This window comes from Chenopodium quinoa, unplaced genomic scaffold (assembly GCF_001683475.1).
Source record: "Chenopodium quinoa cultivar QQ74 unplaced genomic scaffold, ASM168347v1, whole genome shotgun sequence".
Lineage (NCBI taxonomy): Eukaryota > Viridiplantae > Streptophyta > Magnoliopsida > Caryophyllales > Amaranthaceae > Chenopodium > Chenopodium quinoa.
Genome location: NW_018744633.1, coordinates 89140 through 113389, shown reverse-complemented (window position 1 = coordinate 113389; position 24250 = coordinate 89140). Strand labels below are relative to the sequence as shown.

The window sequence follows — 24250 nt, the reverse complement described above, 5'->3', positions numbered from 1 at the left end:
CTTTCCTCAAAGTCGGCACCTTTTTAGTTATTTGAAAGTTGGGATCATTTAATGTAGGATGTCATATAGTTGATACTCCCTCTGATTCAATTTGATAGTCCTACTTTGAATTTGCATGGTCTCTAAGACGCCTTTCACCATGAATAACTTTATTATATATTAATAAAAATTATAAAATTTGAATTTATAAAACTACACATTGAAACATATAAAATTGTCTCACATATTTTATATATATATATTTATGTGAGTTTTTGGTTAATATTTGTTTTCTTTTATAAAAAACATTTGACTAATAAATAGTCAACATGTTTCAAAAAAAAATAATAAATAAATAGTCAACATGAAACCATCAAACACTTTCTCCTTTTTTTTTCTTAACACGTTTTGACTATAGCATTATTCACATATTTGCCTTTGAGCATGATTTATACGTAATGAAAAATATAGTCATGTGAAATCTTGATAGATTTGTCGCAATATGTATTCAATACATCAACTTTTTAAATTTTTGCTTGGTAATTAAATATATTACTTCCTCCTTTTCGTTTTAATTGCTACACTTTCCTATTTTGAAAATTGTTAATTAGTTGCAACACTTTTTATTTATGACATTTCTTTTTCTCTACCTCTCTCCTACCTACATGGATCCCTCTTATTTGTCTTTCTCTATCTACTTAAAAGATTGTCTACAAAATCGTGAAAATAAAACTGTAGCAATTAAAAATAAACGGAGAAAGTATAATATTTGGAGATATAAGGCTAGAGTCAGGGCCAATTTTGAGATTTCAGGGGCCCAAGGGCGAAAGAATAAATCAAGGCCCTATAATATGTAATTTTTTTTTTTGTTATTGAAGAGAATTTTTTTTATATATACACTTTAATATGAACAAATTATCAGTCTTTAAAAAAAAATTTAGAGCAAATAATCTAGTTTTAACTATGAATATATATATATGATAAATTGATAATACATAGAGGGTAATTTTGGAAAAAAAAAAAAGAAAAGGAAATTAGGGCTCATGGTAGTCGAACCACCGACTCTTGAGACACATTAAAGCTCAACAACTTAACTTAACCACTATGATACAGAGTTACTAATGTTGATATTTGCATCTAAAAATTTTATATAGCTTTCTCCTGTACATAAAGATGAAAATGGGGCCTCTCTTTTCGTGGGCCCTGGGCGGGTGCCCTGGCTGCCCCACTTCAGCGACGGGCCTGGCTATAGTAGTTGGCTAGTTCTCTAACATAGGCGTGAGGCAAGAGGTTGATTCTCACCAAGAACATTTTAGGAGGGATTCCTTTACATCCTCTCTTCTAGGATGGGTCTTCTCCAGAAATTGATTTTGGCACACCCATATGTAAGAAGAACATAAAAAACTGTGTTCTCACATAGGGATGTGCCAAAATCATTTCCCGTCTTCACCTTATCATATATATATATATATATATATATATATAATTGAGATCATGTGATAACCAAGATGAATAATAGGAACTAGGAACCAATATCAGCCTTTAATCACGCTACATCCGACGGCTCACATCTCACCCGCATTCATTAATGGCATTTTCATAATTTAGCGAATTTTAAAACTTTTTTTCTAGTGTTTTTTTTTAAAAAAAAAAATACTACCTCCGGTCCAAATTACTCGCAACTTTGGGTATTATTTGTGAGATATAAAATATTCCAAAGTTGCGAGTAATTTGGACCGGAGGTAGTACAAAATAATAATAAAATTAAATAAAAACTTTTAAGGCAATTTCATTTACTTTTACTAACTTTACATTTACTTTTTAGAAATAAAACTGGAAATCACTTTGTAAAGTTGAATATTACAAAAATGTCATTAATGACACGGGAATCATGTTTTATGTCTGATTAACATGATCTAAGAGACTAGATTAATTCTTATTTCTTATTATAGCCTTAGTTCTCATTATAACTTTGTTATATATATACTACCTCCGATTTTTTTTAATTGTAACTTTGGGGTATTATTTGTGAGATATAAAATATTCCAAAGTTGCAACTAAAAAAAAATCAGAGATAGTATATATATTTGGAGTCAACTGCGAAGTTTCTTAAAGTGAGAAGGATTTTTTGTGCATTACTTTTGAACTAAATGTACATATTTTTTGAACTAAATGTGAAAAAAAAGGACCCAAATTCAATGTGCATAAATTGTGTTCATAATGTGCACATTTTCTAGTTTTCCTGAAAAATCAAAATATGTATTAGTTTGAAAATCAATTTTGCACATTTAGTAAAAATTTTATGCAGATTTCATCCTTATCATTCTTCTCATTGGATCCCAACCTTATATAGTTGAATTTGTGCATTGAAAACAGACTAAAAAAACGTGTCAAATAAAAAGAAATAAAGAAAGTGGAAAGAGTACTATAAAAGTCTCTTTCTCTTTGGTTTTTCAACCATTAAATGAAAGTAGTTTCTAGGTAGGATAATATATACGAACATGGACTGAACCAACAAATTGACCGACTACTCCGTATGTTGTCTGAGACATCCAAAATCACAACAGCAAATTATAGTTAAAAATATTCTGTACATCTTATGCATGATTACAAAGTGGATTAATTAAGAAAGGCTGGAGAGATCAGATTTATAGTTAGATAAGTGCTTCAAATTACCCATTACTGATCAAAGGGCATTGTTCTGAGCAAAAGAATTCGACTAACACGTATCACCGCAATAGATAATGTCGCTGTGACCTGAAAACATTGACATGGTTCAGAGATAATTCCCAAGCAGTCTAGGACAGATACATTAGAGATGATGAGGAATTCTCAAGACATGCATGAAGTAAATCATAAGTTGTTCCATGACACCAAATTGCCAGTAACATATCAAAGAAAAATTATTAATAGAGAGCGTAATATGTTCATTAAAGCCTTGAAACCAGTAGTTGTGAGGCCATTATCTAAACGACAATAACTGACCATGAGAGTGTATTGCATTAATTTGTGGCCCTGAGACTTCGACACCATCATCACATAAGAAGGAAATTCCGGAAGCAGTTATCTCGAAACAAAATTGCAGAGGTGGAGACATTGGAGATTTTGCAATCTTCATGTATCTTTGACCTGCATTTTAAGATAAAAGATAATTAGACATAAGAGTAGAAGACCTGCAATAAGTTTCCAAAGCAAGCCAAAGAGAGGGAGGGAGTCAGGGAAGAGCACATAACTCCTCACCAGAAGAAACAAACATTTGAACAGTTATTGGTCAAAATCTGGCAAATCACAGGCCAAAAACTTCCGCAAATCATGCTCATGATTTGGCAAATTAAAGATCTACCATTACTTCCTTTCTCTCGCTTGTTCGGATTAGAGATACAAAGTTGGGGCTTGGGAGTTATGTTGGCCAAGGGCTGTTCATTGGTCCAAGGCCGAACCGGACCGGACCAAACCGATCTGGACTAGAATGAATACTGAAAATTAAAATTTCAAGAACTAAAAACCGGACCGATTAAGCTGAGACTGAACCCGGATTGGATCGAAAGAATTGGTCCACAACTGACAGACCTCTTTAAAAACTTTTTAAAAAAAATTCTTAACTTTTAATAATTTTATGGAAAACGTGAAAAAAGTAAAGGCTCAACTATATTTTAACGTCTTTTTTATGTTTAGTACAAAAAAACTCATACAATTAAAGTTTTCTAACCTTTTTAAAGATAATCTTAACCATTATTTAAGGGTTCGTTTGGTATTGTTGCGGTTTTCAGTTTTTTGGTTTTTTGTATTTTAAAAGTGTATGATATATGTAATGTAATGAATAAAAAATTAGTCAAACTTATTAAAATCATGCTAATTTTGAAAACTGGCAACAGAAAAGTGAAAACACCTTTTTCTTGTTTCCTGTTTTTGGTTTTTTGTTTTTAAAAAAACTGAAAACTCAAAACAAAAAACAATGTCAAACAAGCCCTTAGGTTTTACGCATAATTTTTAGCAAAAACTCGGCCCGGTCCAAGATCGTTTTTATAGGGTTTTGGACCAAACAGGACCGAAGACAAGAAAGTAGGAAACATTACTTTCTAGACCCGAAGACCGAACCAATTAATTCAGTCCAGACCAATTTATGAACACCCCTATTGTTGGGTAATGGTTGAGGACAGGATGGTGCCCCTTTGTGAGTTGGTGTTGATGGCCATAGGAGGGATGAGGTTGGTTCAGGCTTTTCCACTCTCCTTGTACTAGGTTTGATTTGTTAATTTATATTAAGCCTGGTTGACATTACCTCTCATGTCATTAACAAAACCATTTCTAAAAATAGTTCACCATGCTATTTCTTTTTCTTTTTTTTTAGGGCAAATAAAAGGAATATAATAATAAAATCAAAGGGGTACAAGTACAAATAAAAAATAACGTAAAAAAACCATGCAAAAATAGGCTTATTGCAATGGTATTAATATAATTTAAGCTCATTCCTTCTACGCAGGGCCAAGCAAAATCACTTCTTCATATGCATCCCTAAAGTCATTGTAACAGTACACAATTGTGAACTGGATTCTTAAGCTACCTTCACTAATTCGAGTGAAACCAATGGAGTAACGCCATTGATGAGCTAAGAAGAGTACAGTGGTTTTATCAGGGAGAAGAGAGAGAAAGCTCTAGCAATATATTTCACAAAAATGAATGAATGCGTTTATTACATTTATTACGGGTATTAATACTCTGTTACCAGCCTAGAAGAATCTAAAAATATCTTCTAACTAACTATCCCACTAATTACAAGTCATAACCAACTCTGCTGAGTCAACAAAGCACTAACTAAAAGGCACTAATTAAATCCTCCTATTACAATGCTCCCCCATTGAAAATAAACTTGACCTCAAGTTTGGACTATAAAATCTGGAAACTTTTCTTCAAAAATTTCAGCAAACTCCCATGTAGCTTCAGTAGCAGGATAGTGTTTCCATTGAACCAAGTATTGGACAGCAGCTCTATTTTGATGTTTGACAGTTCATTTCTCCAAAATAGACTCGGGTTCCCATTCTTCCTCCTCATCTCTACCATGTAACCAGGAAGGAATGTGAGTAACTGCAGGAAGCACTCCCTTGAACTTCTTTAACTGTGAAACATGAAAGACTGGATATATTTGAGCATCCTGAGGTAATTCAGCTTGTAAGCCACCTTCCCAACAACTTCAGGGACCAAAGAACTTTGATGACAATTTATCATGTGACCCTTGCTTAAGAGTCTTCTGTTTGTAAGCCTGCAACTTCAGCCAAACCCAACTTCCTACAGCAAATTCTCTGTCACTTCTCTTTCTATCAGCTTGCATTTTCATTCTGTCCTGAGCTCTTCTCAAATGAAATTTCACCTTCTGCAACATTTCTTCCCTTTTTTGTAAAGATCTATCAACTGCAGCAACCTTAGATTCTCCGGGCAAGTAAGGCAAGTGCAAAGGAGGAGGTTGACTGTACACTATCTCATATGGAGACATTTGAGAAGAAGTATGAAAATTGGTATTATACCACCACTCAGCTAATGGTAACCACTTACTCCAATTCTTAGGGCATTCACTAGTCATACACCTCAAATAGGTTTCTAAACACCTATTCACTCTCTCAGTCAAGGTAACAATAAGTCAGTGCCTTGTAATTCAAACAAAGCTCTCCAAAAATTGCTCAGAAAAACAGCATCCCTGTCACTGACAATTGACCTAGGCCATCCATGGAGCTTGAAAACACAATCCAAGTACGACTGAGCCACTTCTAAAGCTGTATAAGGATGAGACAAGGCCATGAAATGTGCATACTTACTGAATCTGTCTACCACAACAAAAATGACAGTTTTTCCAAAAGAAACAGGCAATCCACCAATAAAATCCATTGAAATGTCCACCCAAACTTCTTGAGGAATAGGAAGAGGTTGTAAAAGACCAGGGCTAGCAGCATTCTCAGATTTATTTGCTTGACAAACCAAACAATTCCTCACAAAATGAGTAACAAAAGTAGTCATTCCCTTCCAATAAAACAATCCTTAAACTTTCACCAAAGTAGCATCCCTGCTAACCATTGAAGAATAGCTACTTTTAACTCATCATCTGGCCCAACAACTAACTTGCCTTTCCTTCTCAACAACCCATCTTGGATAGCATAATTGTGGACAGCAACACCTTGAGAAAGAGTCTGAAAAAGAGCAGTAGTATTCAAATCCAAACCATAGCTATCTTTCAATTTTTGTGCCAAATTGGAATCAAGCACAGTCAATGCCATGCACAAAATTTCAGCACCAGAGACTCTTGATAAAGCATCTGCTACCAGATTATCACACCCTTTCTTATAAACAATCTCATAACTGAATCCCATAAGCTTAGATAACCAAAGCTGTTGGAAAGGAGTAGAGATTTTCTGCTGTAGTAGCCACTTAAGGCTCTTCTGATCTGATGATAAAATGCTGTCCCATCAAATACTACTCCCATTTTTGCACAGCTGTAACTACAGCAAGGAGTTCTTTTTCATAGACAGATAATTTCTGCCATTTAGGACCCAATGCTTTGCTCAAAAATGCCAATGGATGTCCAGCTTGCATTAAAACTGCACCAATGCCTTTATTGGAATCATCTGTTTCAACTTCAAAAGGCTTTGAAAAATCAGGTAGAGCCAATACAGGGGCTAAGCTCAAAGCTGATTTTAACTCTTGAAAAGCTTGCTGCTGCACATCAGTCCATTTAAACTCCCCTTTCTTCAGCAATTGAGTTAAAGGTTTGCAGATATAACCATAACCTTTAACAAATTTTCTGTAATAACCAGCCAACCCTAAGAAACTCCTCAGTTCCTTAACATTCTTAGGAATAGGCCAATTTTTAACAGCTTCAATCTTCCTAGGGTCAGTTTCCACTCCCATTCCAGAAATGAAATGACCTAAATACTCCACCTTATCAATAGCAAAGCTGCATTTACTCATTTTAGCATACAAGGTATGAGACCTCATCAACTCAAAAACAGCTTTAAGATGAATCAAGTGTTCTTGCAATGAACTGCTATATATCAATATATCATCAAAGAAGACTAAAACACACTTCTTGAGCAAAGGTCTGAAGATGTGATTCATCCAACTTTGGAAAGATGCAGGAGCATTTGTAAGCCCAAAGGGCATTACCAAAAACTCATAGTGACCATTATGAGTTTTAAATGCTGTTTTGAACACATCACTATCATGAACCCTCAACTGATGATACCCAGCTCTTAGATCAATCTTGCTAAACACCCATGACCCAACTAATTCATCAATAAGTTCATCAACTACAGGGATTGGAAACTTGTCTTTCACTGTCTTCTTATTAAGCTCCCTATAATCCACAAAACCACAGGAGAAGTGAGGTGTCCATTTTATATAGTATTTTTCCCCCGTCCCTGGGTCATAATTAGTAGTGTTTTTGGCTCTTTAGAGCCACTTTTATTACTAATTGGGGTTTTCTAGTGTTTTTGTAGATTTCGTTGACTTTTGCAGGGATTTATACTTTTTGAGTATTTTCCCGAGATATTTTGGAGCAATCACGAACATTGGAGAAGCACGACCAAATTTTATAGCCCAGGGCCGGTTAGAGCCATCGAACCGGTGATTAAGGGCTTGGTATGTGTGATACCGGGGCATTTGGACCGAGTATTCAAGATCCAAAGAGGAAACCCGGATTGGCCCGAAGAATTGGAGCCCAATCGTAGTCCAAAGTGGCCCAAGAGAGCCGCCCGACCGCGCCCGGTGGCGCACCCGGCCGCGCGGAAGCAAAGGTCGGCGCCCGACCAAAAAGGCTGGCGCCCGGAGGCGCGCCCGGCCGGGCAAGAGAAGCAAAGGCTGGCGCCCGAAGGCGCGCCCGATCGGGCGCGTGTATTTCTTAGGAGACGTTTAACGTAGTTTTAATTTGTTTTAATTTAGGATTTTGTACGGAGTATAAATACTCCTCCGTAATACGATTTTAGGATCTCCTCTTCTTCTCTTTTTTCACTTTTCTTTACTCTCTTAATTATTCTCTTAGATTTCTTTTCTCTTAAACCTTTGTTCTTAATTCTTCCTTTAATTCCAGATTTATTTTGGTAACGATTCTTCTTCCCTTAATCTTAGTTGTTTATTTTATTCCTTTCATCATGATTTATTTTATTACTTTGATTAGTTTAGTTTTTAATATGTGTGAATAGTTTAATTTCTAGGATTTATGGGGATCTAATAAATAATATGAAGGGGTAAATTATTGTTGTTGATTATCAATACTAGATTAATTTCCTATTAATTGATTTAATGCTCTGTGACTAGATTAGGCCTATCTTTTATGCATGAGTTTGACAATATTGATTCAAGATTCGAGAGATGAGAATTGATGTTTAGGTCTAGTTTCAATAGGCAGATTAATTTAGAAATGATTAAGTCGAGATTCGAGAGATGAGATTTAATACCGGTAGATTAATTCTGTGATTGTAATACGTAGCGAAAGCCCTTTACAATCTGGTTAATTGATGCATTGATGATTGACTATTATTGATTGTTGGTATTGCAAGATAATTTCTTATTGAATTGTTTTAACGTTTTACAATTGCGGCTTGTAAAAGTATAGCAATATTGAATTGATGAATCGAGCAGATGTCAATTTGATATTAAAGGCTATTTTCAATAAGAACTTAGATCTAGTAAATTGCGAGAGCCTGTTAGATCTATGTTGATTAATAAATTGCGAGAGCCTGTTAACCATGTTATTTATGTAATGTCAATGATTGATTACTATGTTTTACCCTGGAGTATTATTTATTGGTGAACCTATGCCCTAGATCCTTTTATATATTGTTTTCTCCCTATTCCTATTCTTTGTAGTTTAGTCTCATACTCAAATATAAATATTGGTTACTTAGATAATTTAGATTATAATAATTAATTAGGAGTAAAAAGACTTGTTTCCCTGTGGAGATCGACCCTATTTCCCTATCTACTTAAGTTAGAGGATTTAGGTATTTACTTTTGATTATGGGATACGACTTTACCCTGTCAAGAAGGAAAAGGACTGCAGCTATCCTGTATAATGCCCTGATCCAGCATCTCTTGAACCAGTTTCTCAATGATATCCCTTTGAGCTAAAGGATATCTATAAGGCCTGATGCTCAAACACACTGGATTTGACCCAAATTCCAGAGGAATTCTATGATCAAACACAGCTCTGCTGGGTGGCAAACATTTTGGTTCAGCAAAAATGTCAGTGTATTCCTGTAAAAGTTCAGTCACAACTGTAGGTATACTAGTAACTTCAGTCTGGCAACAATAAACTCCAGAATAATCTTGAGCTGAAGCTAACTGTAAAAAGTACAACTGAGCAGGTTGACTAAATAGCTTCTCAGCATTCTGACTCACAGAAATAACTGGTTTCCTAGGTTTCTCACCCTGCAAGACATAGTGTACACCAAGGTAATCAAACTCCATAATCATCTTCTTAAAATTCTTGGTTACAGTCCCAAGGGTACTTAACCATTGAACTCCAAGCACCATATCACAACTTCCCAATGGTATAAGAAGCATATCAGATTTAAATTCTGTATGTTGAAGGGACCACCCAAAATCCTTACAGACATGCTGACATGCCAAATGGTTGCCATCTGCAACAGTGACATGAAATATTCTCAGTCTTAAATCCCAACCTTTTTGCTACCTCCAAATCAAGGAAATTGTGGGTACTTCCTGAATCTACTAGAATATGTATAGGCTTCTTGCCAACAAACCCAGTAACTCTCATAGTCTGGAAATTCTGGCTGCCACTCAAAGCATGCATAGAAATATGAGGATCCATATTATTCAACTCCTCTTCTAATGAAAGATCCACCTCTGCAGTGTCTTCTCCATCACTGTCATCCTCCCCTGGTATCTCAACTAAAAACAACTGAGTTTGTTTAAGGGGACATTTGTGATTCCTCTCATATGGCTGATCACAAAAATAACATAACCCCTTAAGCTGCTTTTCTCTTCTTTCTGCTGCAATCAGGGTAGTATGGGTTCTTTGAGAAGGTTTGCTGGGTTGAAAAGGGACTATAGCACCAGAATTAACAGTGCTAGGCTTTGCAGTAGAAGTAGAAGGGAAAGGAGGTTTAGAATTATAAGAACTGTAAGATTTAGGGACAATCTTAGAGGCTTCTAAACTCTCTTCCTGTAGTCTGGCAAACTCAACAGCTTCTGCTAGAGTTTGAGGCTTGAAAGCCTTTACAAAGGGTTTAACAGCAGGCTTAAGACCCCCAATAAAACTAGCAAGGAAATAAGAATCAGGCAACCCATGATTTTGTTGCAACATCAAAGATTTTAACTCCTCAAAATTGTCAACATAAGATTCTATTGAGCCCAATTGTTGCAACTTATTGAAATTTTCTACTGCATTATCAGATTTAGAATCTTTAAATCTAGCAGTTAAATCAACAACAAATTCAGTCCAGTCAACATTAATTTTTCCAGCCAAATAACTAGCTACCCATACTTCAGCCTTATCAACCATATTCAAGCTAGCAAGGTCTACTTTCTGTTCATCACAAATCTTACACAGCTTAAAGTATTTGTTGCATTTCTTTATCCACATTCTACAATTTGTACCATCAAACCTAGGAAATTCGAGTTTAGGAACATACCCAAGAGTCCTGGTTGAATTGGACCCTCCATCAAAGGATTTCGGAGTAGATACTGGAGATTTAGTCCCAACTTCATCCAATTTTGCATTCAAATCCTCCATCATCTTCAACACACGTTCTTGGAAAACTGAGCTGACCTTCTGCTGCTCACCCAATCGCAATTCAAGATCCTTAACTTGCTGCTCAACAGACACCATCCTCTTTACTGAAATTGGTGCCAGGATTACACCCAAGAATTTCCAAGAAACAAGAATTTCAGCGAAAAATCGAAGAAGATCGAAAGAAATCAATCTGGGTATTTCGATCGAACTGAAATGGGTATTTTCAAGAATTCAAGAATCTTGAAATGGGTTTGCTCTGATACCAATGTAACAGTACACAATTGTGAACTGGATTCTTAAGCTACCTTCACTAATTCGAGTGAAATCAATGGAGTAATGCCATTGATGAGCTAAGAAGAGTACAGTGGTTTTATCAGGGAGAAGAGAGAGAAAGCTCTGGCAATATATTTCACAAAAATGAATGAATGCGTTTATTACAGGTATTAATACTCTGTTACCAGCCTAGAAGAATCTAAAAATATCTTCTAACTAACTATCCCACTAATTACAAGTCATAACCAACTCTGCTGAGTCAACAAAGCACTAACTAAAAGGCACTAATTAAATCCTCCTATTACAGTCATAGACCCTACTAAAGCTCAATAACAACAGTCTTAACAAAAATTTTATAAACATTGCTGACTAGTAGTTCTACAAGAAACTTCAAAACAATATATCTTTAAACATAGCCACAGGACTCCTACAGTTACCTCTGAAAGACTGAAAGTCATCTTATTTCTTTGAAGCTAGATGTGATAGATAGCTTTTGTAAAGAGCATCACAAGCGATGTTTGTGCTTATCCCCTGAATTCTTTCAAAACTTTTTTAGCTTCAAAAGGAAAACAACTATACAGGACTTACATTGATAAGGATACTGTAGAAAGTAGTGACACAACCAAAAAATTAGTCAACAAACAACTTTCGGAAACCAAGCCCCAACATAACCTCATGCAAAAAAATTCCTTCAAGAGAGTAGTATGCTTTCTTAAGATTATCTTACTGTGCTTCCCTGAAGAAACCAGCATGATGAACTATTAGAAAATCCCCAATAATCCTTTATGTTCTAAAGGCCAAGATTTAAAACAAAGATACTAGTAACCACTATACCACATTACAGCACGTAATTGGTTTAAAATCTTTAAATCTACACAGGTTATGGCCATCGAGAAACAAAATACTCAGCACAGTCCGTGTACTTGAGCATAGTTTTGGAATGAAAATTTTCATCTACATTATGATACACATCAGACTTTATAAGAGAGAAACTTTTTTTGAAACACAGAGTATTCAAAACGTCTAATCCAGGGGATTTATAAACTCCAATACCCATCATAGCCAAATAAATTTTACTTTGTATGACAATCTATCAGAATTTTCCTCTAGCTTCAAAGCTGAACCTAGGTCCACTTCAAATTGTAGGTGTAAGAACCGATGGTAAGCTATTACCTTGAAGTTTTCTTAAACCTGTTACTTCATCAGATTCCATCAATGTTTGACCAATGTCATTATAGAGAATTTTTTTACATTCACTCTGCCTTTTCCTAACAGCAGAAAAGAACCTATGATCAGATTCACCAATATTGAAATTATAGCCTTCTACCTATGAGAAATTTCTTCAATTTCTACAACTCTCCACCAATTTTTTCAGTTGATTACAGCAACAATGCTCTTTTACATGAAAAATTACTATCAACATACTCTATCTGAGCCTGAACTTCCTCCAAATCACCTCATGCCTTTCAATTCTCTGAATAGTGCTAGCAAAACCCTTAGAATGCAAGGTCTTCAAATAGACTTTGGTTTTGTCTAATTTGAGCCATAATTTCAGGTATGGCTTCATTTGACAGTGACATCACTCAAAGGAGCACAAATAATTTCACCAAATCTACTATGAAAGATTAAGTAATTCAAGAATTTAAAAGGCGTTGCTCCACCGATAGAAGTAACTAAAAAAAAGGGGAGGGGAGCACTGGGGGCGGAAAGGAGTGGGGAATGATCAGGAATAGAGAGATTGAGGTACTATAATACAACATCGGTAAAATTGTGCATCTAACCTGAGCAAATTCTACTAGCTAATTTCCCATCACTATTGCCCTTTACACCGAGAGTTATAGTATCCTAAACTTTTAATAGGACTTAAACTTAAATCAATACTATCAATACACTCATTAAAAAATTTTCATTTATGTACAGCTCCATTCTCTTTCATCAACGATGATATGAAGTTGAAATCACCTCCGAGCTCCATCTCGCTAGAGGATTCCACTGATTTAATTTACATAATATCAGAACCAAAATCCTGAAGAATGCTCCACAAGGGCTTGATTAACCACATATAGCAGTAAAACAGAAAGCAACACGCTGATGTCTATTCCTTACTTCAAAATGCATGAATATAGAGGAGCTAGAGATAAAATGCATATCCACTGCTGCCATCCCAGCCAAATCATTCCTCTATTAAAGCAATTATAATTATCTTCTCATGTCCAATGTCAAACAAACTTCAGTTGTGCCTTTTTTTTTTTTTCTTTTAACACCACCAATCCACCACCTTGGCCCAGTTTTTACTACTTAGTATTTTAAAGCTAGTTTTTAGCAATATATAACTATCGCAGCTAGTCATCAGATTTCTTTATAAAAGAGAGTGAGCTCTAAAATATTGCCAAGTGGCCAAGCCATTATTCTTAATGTTAAGCTCCCTATTCTTTTCTTAAAAATACAGGCTACGTTATGCGGCTTAAGATTTTATTAATGCTAGTTTATCGACATCCTTTATTTGCTCCAGTAATGAATTTAACTAAGATCTACTTTCATTAAAAGAGATTCACACTTCTTCATTTGCTCCAGTAATGAATTTCACTAAGATCTAGTTTCATTAAAAGAGATTCACACTTCTAACGGGGTTATTCCCTGCATGTCAAATCTTAACCTTACTAGAAATCTCTTTAATGTATACGTATCTGATATCAGAAATAACTCATTTGAAATATTAAATTTGATCATTGAGTGAAACACAATAGTTTATGGTGTATCAATTCTTCATCAATTGCCCAGTCCCATAACATTAAAATTGTCAAAAAACTCAATAACACATGGTTGTCCCAACTCCCAAGTTCCAAACACAACATTTTGGGATTAAATTTTATTATAAATGACCATAAATAATTCTCATTCATCCCATGAAAACCTAATAAATCATTTTTTTTTTCAAGTCCTTCCCCTATACAATCATCTACAGGTGTACAGCTCCCTACCTCTGATAATATAAGTTTTTTTAGGAAGTCCTTCATAAGCCTCTAACTTTTCTAGCAACCCAGACCAACACCTTCAAAACGATTCTCTTAGGGGCTCTAACAATTAGAAAGACGACGTAGTTTTTTTTTTTTTTTTTTTTTTTTTTTAACTAGATAGAGTAACTGATAATGAAATTATTCTAAAGTCCTAAAAAGTAGATCTGTTACAAACAGATACGTTAAACAGAATAAATCACTTGTTATATATAAATGTTTTAACACATCTTACATAAATTCTAAAATCTGGGTTTCCATCACTGAAACTAACACTCTATACCCACTTAATGACAAGCGTACCAGATCTCGAGTCAAGGATAAGCCTTACGCTTACAGCATGTGCCCAGTGAATCCCTAAAGCAGCAATCAGATGAGTGTCAAATCTTGTAAGATTGTCTGGTCTAGTCTGCATCTGCATCTGCACTGCACATAAAAAAAATGGCTATGAATATCAAACGGAGCAACAGGCAATGGGATGGATGGATTATGATGACAGGTGATTTTCCAGTTGACTAGTGAGCAATTCATGAAACCAACAGGTGCGAGAGAGTAGACTCACTACGTGCAGAAAAGTTTATACAAAACTATAAATTGGAAAAAAAATATAATAATAAAAAAATAAATAAGTTTGGTGTCTTATATGGAAACACCCTCTTTTTCGTCAGAATAGTTACTGTACAGTTTACAAGTTATTAAGTTTAGTGATTGCAGATCTGCAAAGGGGCAATATAACTAATTATGGTTTTAATTTTAAATTGGATACATACATCTATTGCTTTTTCTTTACTTTGAAAAAGCGAAGGAAAATACATTCATTATATACAATGTTAAGTCAGAAACTTGCAGTTGCTGAACCTGCATTAAAGGGCTTCAAGGGAGCTTAATATTAGAACACCGGAAGTTGTTATACGACGCCTGCATTTTACAAGGTAACACCCACATTTTATGGACTAACATACCCTCACGTGCATTCCATGCTTTTCACCCCTCTAACTCAAACTAACATCCTTAAATCCCAAAAAACCACCAACGACCACAACCAGCCAAGGGCAAAGTCATCACCAAACTTAAAGTCGGTTTTTTTTTTTTTTAAGTATTTGGGTGGAAGCCAAACAAAACAAAAATTCCAAGCGTTTCTCACCTAGAGTTTCGAAAATTTCAGGCGTTTCTTTTCCTGTTTTTTTGCGGTTCTAGTTTTAACATCAGCTTCGATTTTGAACTTAGATTAAGACAAATAATATATCGTTGGAAAGCTTTGAAAGTCTATTTTCCAACCCAAATGAAATTAGGTCAATATCAATCATAGATCTTAAGATATGGCCATATTAGGGCAAGGGTATCGGTTTTTGACCGAGAATCAGTTCTCCTTCGTTTTAAATTGAAATTGGGATTATGATATATCATTGAAAAACTTGTTTCAAGGGCTATCCATTCATGTAAGATTTGCATAAAAATTATGAAGAACAGAAACCAGATTTGCTCTATTTCGGGCTGCGGTTATGAGAATAGAAAATTGAATTAAAATATGTGGATATCGCAGTTATTGTTATGTTTCATAATATTGTTGAATTTCAAATGAGATTTTTATCAATGACCACGCATAATAATTACCTAAAAATGACAATGTTTAGTTATAAAACATGACATTATATCATTATTAACCTTAAAAGGTATAATGGAGACTTCAAAATGTTAAACAGCAAAAACTTACAATTGGTACCATCAGTCTGTTGGAAAGAAAACAAAGAGTCATCATGTGATTGTGATCTAACTTGGTTTGTCACAACAATAGGTATCCGTGAGAGCTCAGCTAGTGATCTGTATATCAAATGGTAAATCTTAATTTCAGCAATTCAGAGTAAAAAATAATATAGAAGAGGGGTTCAGAAATAGGTAATAGGCAAGGAAATTTTACTTGATGAATGAAATGTGCCATGCAAGTGCATGCTGTCTAGGATTTGTCTGCTCATATTCCCTACACAACAATATATTATATGAGCACTTGAACTAATAAAAATCACGCACCAACAAACAAGTAATTAACTGGACAGGTGCCCGACCCCCGATTTTAAATAAATTGATCATGAATGTTTCAACCTGATAGTTAAGGCAACTTCTAAGATGTGGCATTACAAAATAATTTGAGGGTAACACAAGTCATTTACTCATCCTCAAAAATTGGTCTCAGTGGTTTGAATAAAGCCACCTAAATCCCTATCATTAACTGAATAAGTAGTTTAGCTAAATCACATGAATGGTTCTTACTCCTTCCTAGTATGGACAAACCTAGAGTATCTATCTTTTGTAAAGAGAGAGAAGGGCTTTTTGCATTGAGACATGCTTCCTCTAATTTGAGTTTACCTCGATCACAACATTTATTATCCAAATGAGTATTATGCATGTATCCATGATTCAGTAAACACAAATCCAATAAATATGCATCATGCACGATGCATACATACAATCATACATACCGTACATGGGCCTATAGTCTGTGCGTATGTGCTATACCATCTTAGTTAGGCATGGCTGTAAAGAGTATAGAGCATACCACCTTCGTGGGTAAGAACTATAAGCGAAGATATACTAGATGACTAAAATAGTGGAAGCATAGCACTTTTTCAGGAAGAATAATACATACAGAATCCTTCCAGGTTATACATGTTGGAAATAAATAACTGCTGTTAAAAATCAGCAGTCTCTTTCTAGACTAGTAGACTGCAACGGATATATATAAAAGAATTTAGACAGACCAACTTTTAAATTGTCTCCAATTATCAAGAAATCATTCAAGAATCCATATGCAAGATGCAACTACAGGGTCATTAGAATCCATATGTGAAATAAGAAATTTCGTCCTGATTAGTCTTTAATCTCTTAATATATAACCATCATTAACTGTCGATAGCATGTCTAATTTTCCAGAGCTTAGAAGTTTTGCTTTGAAAGTTCATCATTTTTCTCAGAGCGTATTCTGCTTTATGCTGGATCTTCCAAATGTTTCTTTATTCACAATTATATGTTCATATACTGTGTAAATGAAGTAGATATAAACAGCTATTTCATCAGACACAAGTTAGAACATCTCACAGAATATCTCTACCAAAACAAGACAGAAATTGGCTCACCAGTAGTGAGCACTAATTGAACAAGGCTCCTAACAGTCCTAAGCAGCACATACTTGGCAGCCCTTTCTATTTCTGTGGGATGTGGGCAAATGGGAAATGCCTGAAGATGAAATGAAATTTTGCAATTTGAAGGATTGTTCCTCAAGCCCCCCCCCCCCACCACTGTAGAACTCTTATAAAAAACAAAAGACTAAGCTGATTGTTAGATGTTCTCAAGTCCCTTTTTCCAATTTCTAGCACGCCTAGCAAAAAAGTGACTTGCGTCAATAGCTTACTATTTTGGTAAAAAGATAAAGTGTCAGTAAGCCACTGAAGGTTATACAACTATTCCCATTACAATAACACAATCAAATCAGATTTTTAACCAAAATTTGACAAATACTAATCAATAAATTGGAGTCTAAAATTCTTGTACTGACCAATTTTATAGACTTCAAGGGAGTGCAAAAAACTCTTGATTGTTTACCATGTATGGGAGTAGTTACTTGAGTTTGGGCTATGAGTCAGAGTGGTTATCCTCACTCCCTTGAGACTCATAGTTGGACTAAAGACCATAACTTGGCTCACAAGCAACTCGTCTTTTTTTCTAAAACATTTTTGTAAAGATCTGCAACTTGTTTACAAAATATAAGTCTGGTTTCTTTGCAAACGAAGTTCAGAATCAACAAAGTTCCTTGGGAAAGTAGCCATAAAGTGGGCAGTAAATTCATTGGATGCACATAGGGCGCTTATGTGCCAAGAATCAACTACTCCCTATATAGTAAATTCAATAATGTATTAGACCATAATTGCTAAAATAAAGTAACCCTTTAGCTCATGCTTAACTTGCCGCCTTTATTCAGATGGTAGAAGTCACCAAATTTCTCCATCTCAACTTTTCTTACCTCATTAATGACTGTTCTTTTCGGAACAACTTGCTCTTATGACCCCGTAAGGAGCAGGGAAGACATAACCATCTATTGCTTAAAAGGCCTCATTATCAATACATATAGTTTCTAAATAATGGTACACACTACATTACAACACCCATTGCTAGTGTATAAGTATCCATGAGTGTTCTCCTAAAATTTATAAGGCTATCAAAATTCACAACCTCACCATACCCAACCTTTTCCTTTTTCATCAATCATCATTACAAATACTTAAATCATTTTTTTTTTTTTTTAACTTTCAACATTTGTTTATTCCTTTTTGTTTTTTACACTTTTGCTTTTCCATTTTACATTAGGACATCTTACGTTTTTTTTTCCCCTCCTTATCCCACACAAAAGTTCAGGCCCGGCTAAGGCCATGTGCAAACAGGCCCTTAGCAGTTAGCACAGGGCCCCGAAATTTTAAAGGGCCTCTTTTTTCGGAGCCCAACCCAGCCTTGAGAAAAAAAATATATATATGAACTACTCGAGTAATGAAAGGCTGAAAGTCAGCCATATTCCTCCATTTACTCCCACAATTAATCAAATGTCTAGATTCATGTCCATATACTTCGTAAATTGCTCCTACTTCCAAATTTCTGATTTTTCCTAACCTTTTCTCTTCCCTTCTCATCCTTTCTATTTTCTCATTTAATTTTATTGTTTTATCCCCCAAATTATTCAATTTTCCATATTCAATGTTTTGCCTTCAACTACAACAGGAATGAAAAATATTTTCTCAAATCTTGAATTACTTTCAATGGCAAGATTGATTTCGTGTTTTACACAATTAAACCCCTTAATTTTCGTTTATCAAATGGCTAAAATTTCTAACCCCTATAAATTTCTTTTCAATCTCCTATCTTTTTCATTAACCTTTATTATCATACTCAAATTATATTTGAGAAATTAAAAAAAAATAAAATTAAATAAAATTAAGATTCATAGTAACTTGGGTATAAGCTAAGTGGTTAACAAGAAGTCAAGACGATGCATGCCATGGAATTACTGAATTGAATTAGTGAAGTGGCAAAGCGGGTTGCGACAAGCCGGCAATTAATGTTGCAAAAAAATTATCAATTTACCCGGTTGTTTCAGTCCTTTTTACATTTTCAACTATTAGAGTAATTGTAGAATTTGTTGTTTTTTTTTTTTGTTGAATTGTTTGGTTGTTTGTTATACTATTGCAATTTTATTTTATTTTTAATTTCCAATCATGCCTCCCAAGAGAAAGTATGTTTCTAGTCATGATAAACGTATGAAAAAGAAAACAAAAAATTAAAGAATTAACTGAATCTCAAAGAGGAGCTCTTGACAAATTTATAATAAAACAACCAAAAATTACTGTTGAATATCCAAATCTTCATGATGTTAATGCTGAAATTGTTGAAAATGTGATTGTTAATTGATAAGTGGTTTATTTGACCATTTATTGTGGTGAATTTAACCCGGTTTTACCATCCTTTCCCCTCTTTCTAACTCGTTTTGAATATTGCACGCATCCACTTTTGGGGGCTAATTGTGTGGGATATATAATGACTCAACTCATTACTTTATATAAAATGCCTTCAACATACCAATGAACCGTGCAAGTTAATAAAAGCACACTAGCCCAAGCCTATAACCTAAAAAAGTAAGAACATTACAACGTATTATAAATACCAATTCACATAGTATGACTCTCTCTCTCACTTTCCCTATTTCTTCTATTTTCTCATACTCTCTTATGCTCGGATTAACAGAGATGCTTAGGGTTGGCCCATGATCATCACTTCGGTTCCACCCCAGAACAAATATAAAAGTTGTGTCTCGGCCTTGCCCTCTTTTTGTTTGTGTTTGTCTATATTTTGCAGGTTTTATGACTCAATGTGAGGAGCGGGCGTGCTCCATAGCTAGAGCGGGCGCTCCTAGCTTCTCCAAAACTTTCTGCCTCAAGGTGAAGCAGGCAGGAGCGGGCGTGCACCCTCCTTGGAGCGGGCACTCCTCCCCTTGAAGATTAAATCTGCCACAAGCTGAAGAGTGCAGAGCCTGGAGCGGGCGCTCCTCGATGGAAATCCGTTTTATTTTGACGGATTAACCTATGTAATTCGGGGAGTATAAATACTTCCCCTTTTGTTCATTTAGAAGACAAACAGCAGTAGCATAGTAATTACCATCTCCTCCTAGTTTGAAACAATCCACTTTGATAATCTAGTTTAGTTTTCATCAATCCAATCATTGTAATAGTGAGTTTCAAGGATTATACTCAAGATTTGGCACTTTGTATACAACATTTGAAGTTTCAATTAGTAATTTCTTCCACCTTCATCTATTTAATTTCTGATTTTATTTGGTATTTGCATGTTACTTGAATCTCTTCAGTTCTTGATAATTTGTTGTTGGATGATAGTTTATTTATTAGTTAATCACTTTTCCCCAATTATTGAAGTAATTAGAACCCTAACCTTTGTTTACATGTCACCTAAGATGAGTTGTGAGTAGTCCTCTTTACTAGGGGTTGGGTGAAGCTCAACCTATTGGTTAGTTATGCAAATGTGGGAGAAGTATTGATGTTTGTATTACAATTAAATTGATTGTATGAGATTGCTTGTTAGTTCTTCATGATAGGATTAGCTACCCTTGATTTAGGAGCTTGATAGCATGGCATGCTTAGTTTGACATGGAAATGTGAATTGAGTATGTCATTACTTATTGCAATTTGATTATGTATCTTCTATTGCTAAACAAGGCATCTAAGTTTAGTAGTATGAGTTGTTTCCTAATTGCATGAGGTTGATTTTACATATAGTCCTTGCTATCTCATATCTATTTTACTCCCTCTTTGTCTAATTATCTTGTTTGAGTGGATCTTATTCCCTATTGTCTTTAATCCATTGAATTAAAACCATAGTTTGTTTGTCTTCTTGACGAACCCCAAATCACTAAAGACTTCGAATTAGCTTAAGTGTTAAGATCTTTAGCAACCATATCCCGTTCCTTGTGGACCGAACTCTTACTTATCATTGTGTTTGGTTTGTAGGATGTTTGTTTATAAATGTGTATGATTGAGTGTGGAATGTGCGACCATTCTAACACCCATCATGAATGAGAATTTTAATTTGGATAATCAAAGTCTTGACCCTGAAAATTGTGTTAATGTTGATGTGCCCACTGAAAATGATGATGTGGATGAACAAGATGTTTCTAATAATAGTGATGGTGAGAATCTGAATAACCTGTTTGATAATGATGAAGATAATAATGTTTAATGCAGAGTAACCAAACTGATTTTGAATATTCTTTTGATATATTTGATCCAAGAAATTAGGATGCTCTTGAATCGAAAATGATTGATTTAGTAGTGACAAAAGGCCCTAAAAGAGATTATTCCATTGTTAAGGGTCCTAAAGATAAATGTTCTAGATGCTTTACGGCTAATCTATATACTAGAGTTTTATCTAATGGAGAAAAATGTGATAGAGATTGGCTTGTTTATTCCAAAGAACTTGATAGAGTATTTTGTTTTTGTTGTAAAATTTTGAAAAAAGGAATTGGTAGAGAACAATAAACTATTGATGGTTTTAGTAATTGGGCACATATTGGTGAGAGACTTAAAGAGCATGAGACGAGTATTGAACATGTTAAGAATATGACCACTTGGTACGGTTGCGTCTTAGGCTCCAAAATAATAAAACTATTGATAAAACGGCTTAAAGACTAATTGAGAAAGAAAAGGATCACTGGAAAAACGGTTTAAAAAGAATTCTGGAACTGGGAGAGAAGCTCTAATCACTTGAGCTATCCCCCACTCTCATAATTTGGCCTTTCGTGGTTTTAATGAGAAATTGTATCAAAATAGCAATGGCAATTTTTTGGGCTTCTTTGAAATGTTAGCTGAGTTTGATTCAATTATCTCAATTACCCCAGAGCATGTTAGACCTATCACTAATGATGATGTTCACTTTCATTATCTAGGGCATAACATCCAAAACGAGTTAATACTTTTGCTTGCTTCTACAATTAAAAATGAAATTTTAAAAAAAAAAAAAAACAAACGAACAAAGTAATTCTAAGTGATACTTGATTGTACTCCTGATATTAGTCAACAAGAGCAAATGTCTTTAATAATAAGATATGTGGATGTTTCTATAAATTCTAATTGTGTCGAAGAATCTTTTTTAGGATTATTAAATGTGAATGATACAGCTAGTCATGGACTTTTTGATATTTTACAATAAAAATTGAAAAATCTTGGTCTTGACATTTTTGATGTACAGGGTCAAGGATATTACAATGGATCAAATATGAAAGGAAAACATCAAGGTGTGCAAGAGAAATTTTTGGTTATATATTCGAGAGCCTTTTATACTCCTTGTAGTTGTCAGTCTTAGTTTGACATTGTCTAATATGGTTTTCTCTTGTAACAAAGCTAAAGATTTGTTTGGAGTCATACAACGCATATATACAATTTTGCTAATGCTACTAAGAGATGGCAAATTTTGAAAGATAGTGTAAAAGCGTTAACTCCAAAATCATTGTCATACACTCGTTGGAAAAGTCGTATAGATAGTGTCAAAGCTATAAAATGTCAAATGTCAGATTTTAAAGAAGACACGGATCTTAATTCTAAATTAAGTAGTGAAGCAGAATCCTTGGCAGCAAATGAGATAGGTGATTTTGAGTTTTTTAATGTCAATAATTATATGGTTTGAAATATTGTCTACAATTAATATGGTTAACAAGCTTTTGCAATCGAATGATATGGTTATTGATGTTGGTATGGAAAAAAAAAAGGAGTTGATTTCATATTTTGAAAAATACAGGATTTAATTTTACTTTGAATAATGCTAAAGAAATTGTTATTGAATGAAAATTGATCAAATATTTCATCAAAAGCGTGTTATTCGAAGAAAAAAATAATTTGATGAGAATTTGATATTCCTTAGTGGAGTTATAAGGGGAAGAATCTTTTAGAGGAAATAATTTTATTATTCATGTTTATTAGGCTATAGTTTTTCCTAATAAAAGATTTGAGCAATATCAAGAGTATGAAAGTGTATTTGGTTTCATGTTTAATTCTGAAAAGTTAGAATCATTGGATGATGCGACCTTAGAAGTCATTTTATAGTCATTTTGAGCAAGCATTAAAGGATAAGGGGCAATCCAATGTTGATGGACGGGAACTATATGTGGAGTTAAAATTATAAAGAGATATCTTTCCTACTGCAAAAAAAAATAAAAAATTGGGAGCTATTGATATATTAAAATTTTTGGGAGATGTAGATTTTTTTCTAATGTAAATATTGCATATAGGAACTTATTAACTATTCATGTGACAGTTGCTTCTATAGGACGAAGTTTTTCAAAATTGAAGTTAAAATCTTACTTGCGGTTGCTAGGAATTAGCATGGTTTCTGACGCTCTAAATATGGCAGAAATTAGGGAAGAACAATGATGACTATATTGATAATAGGCGAAATACACTAATAGAAGGATTATTCCACTTTTGAGAGGTGGATTCTCTCCTAATATGAGCTTTCGAGAGGCTCACTCTCTCCCAATGACATAACCTCAACAATATTCAACATGATCATTATTCCTCCTAATGAGGTCTATTTATAGAAAATACCCCTAACAAACCTCTAGCTTATTCCCCAAGTTACTACTAATAGACTATGACTAATGTGCCCTTCCCCTAAATATTGATTCCTTGCATTACCCGCCGCTCAAAAATCGGAACTGGATTCCCGACCTCGGCTACGATTCTCGACCTCGGCAACAGTGGGCTGCAATTATCTCCAGAAATTGATGAAATACAAAGCTGGCTTTTATGGGTTAAAGAGTTGGGCCATATAAGAAGTGAAGGGATGAGGTGAAAGGCTAGAGAATGGTAATTGACTAATTGGGTAATGAGTGTTGGAGAAGGAAAGTTAGGCCTTAAGTCAGTAAACCCATCTTTGTACTTGGGTTAGACTGCTGGCCTTTCATCACGTTTGTAGCAGGTGACCCAAGCTGATTTTAATCCTTTGTAATTTTCTATAAGTGGTTTACCCAAAATACCCTTACTAGCATATTCCATTTCTGACTTCCTCTCCAAGCCAACCAAAGACCCCCTCAAGCTTCTCTCATACCCCTCTCTTTCTAGACACCTCTCGAAAACACCAAGCAGCAGCAGTTCAAGATGTCCACCATTGATTCCGTCGCTTACCAAGGGCCCTGTAC

General features: G+C 34.7%; 1 pseudogene; it reads right to left on the bottom strand.

Annotated features, from left to right (window-relative positions):
• Window positions 1-2384: 2384 nt before the first annotated feature.
• The window catches only part of LOC110701592, a 37846-nt pseudogene continuing 15980 nt past the window's right edge, over window positions 2385-24250 (bottom strand).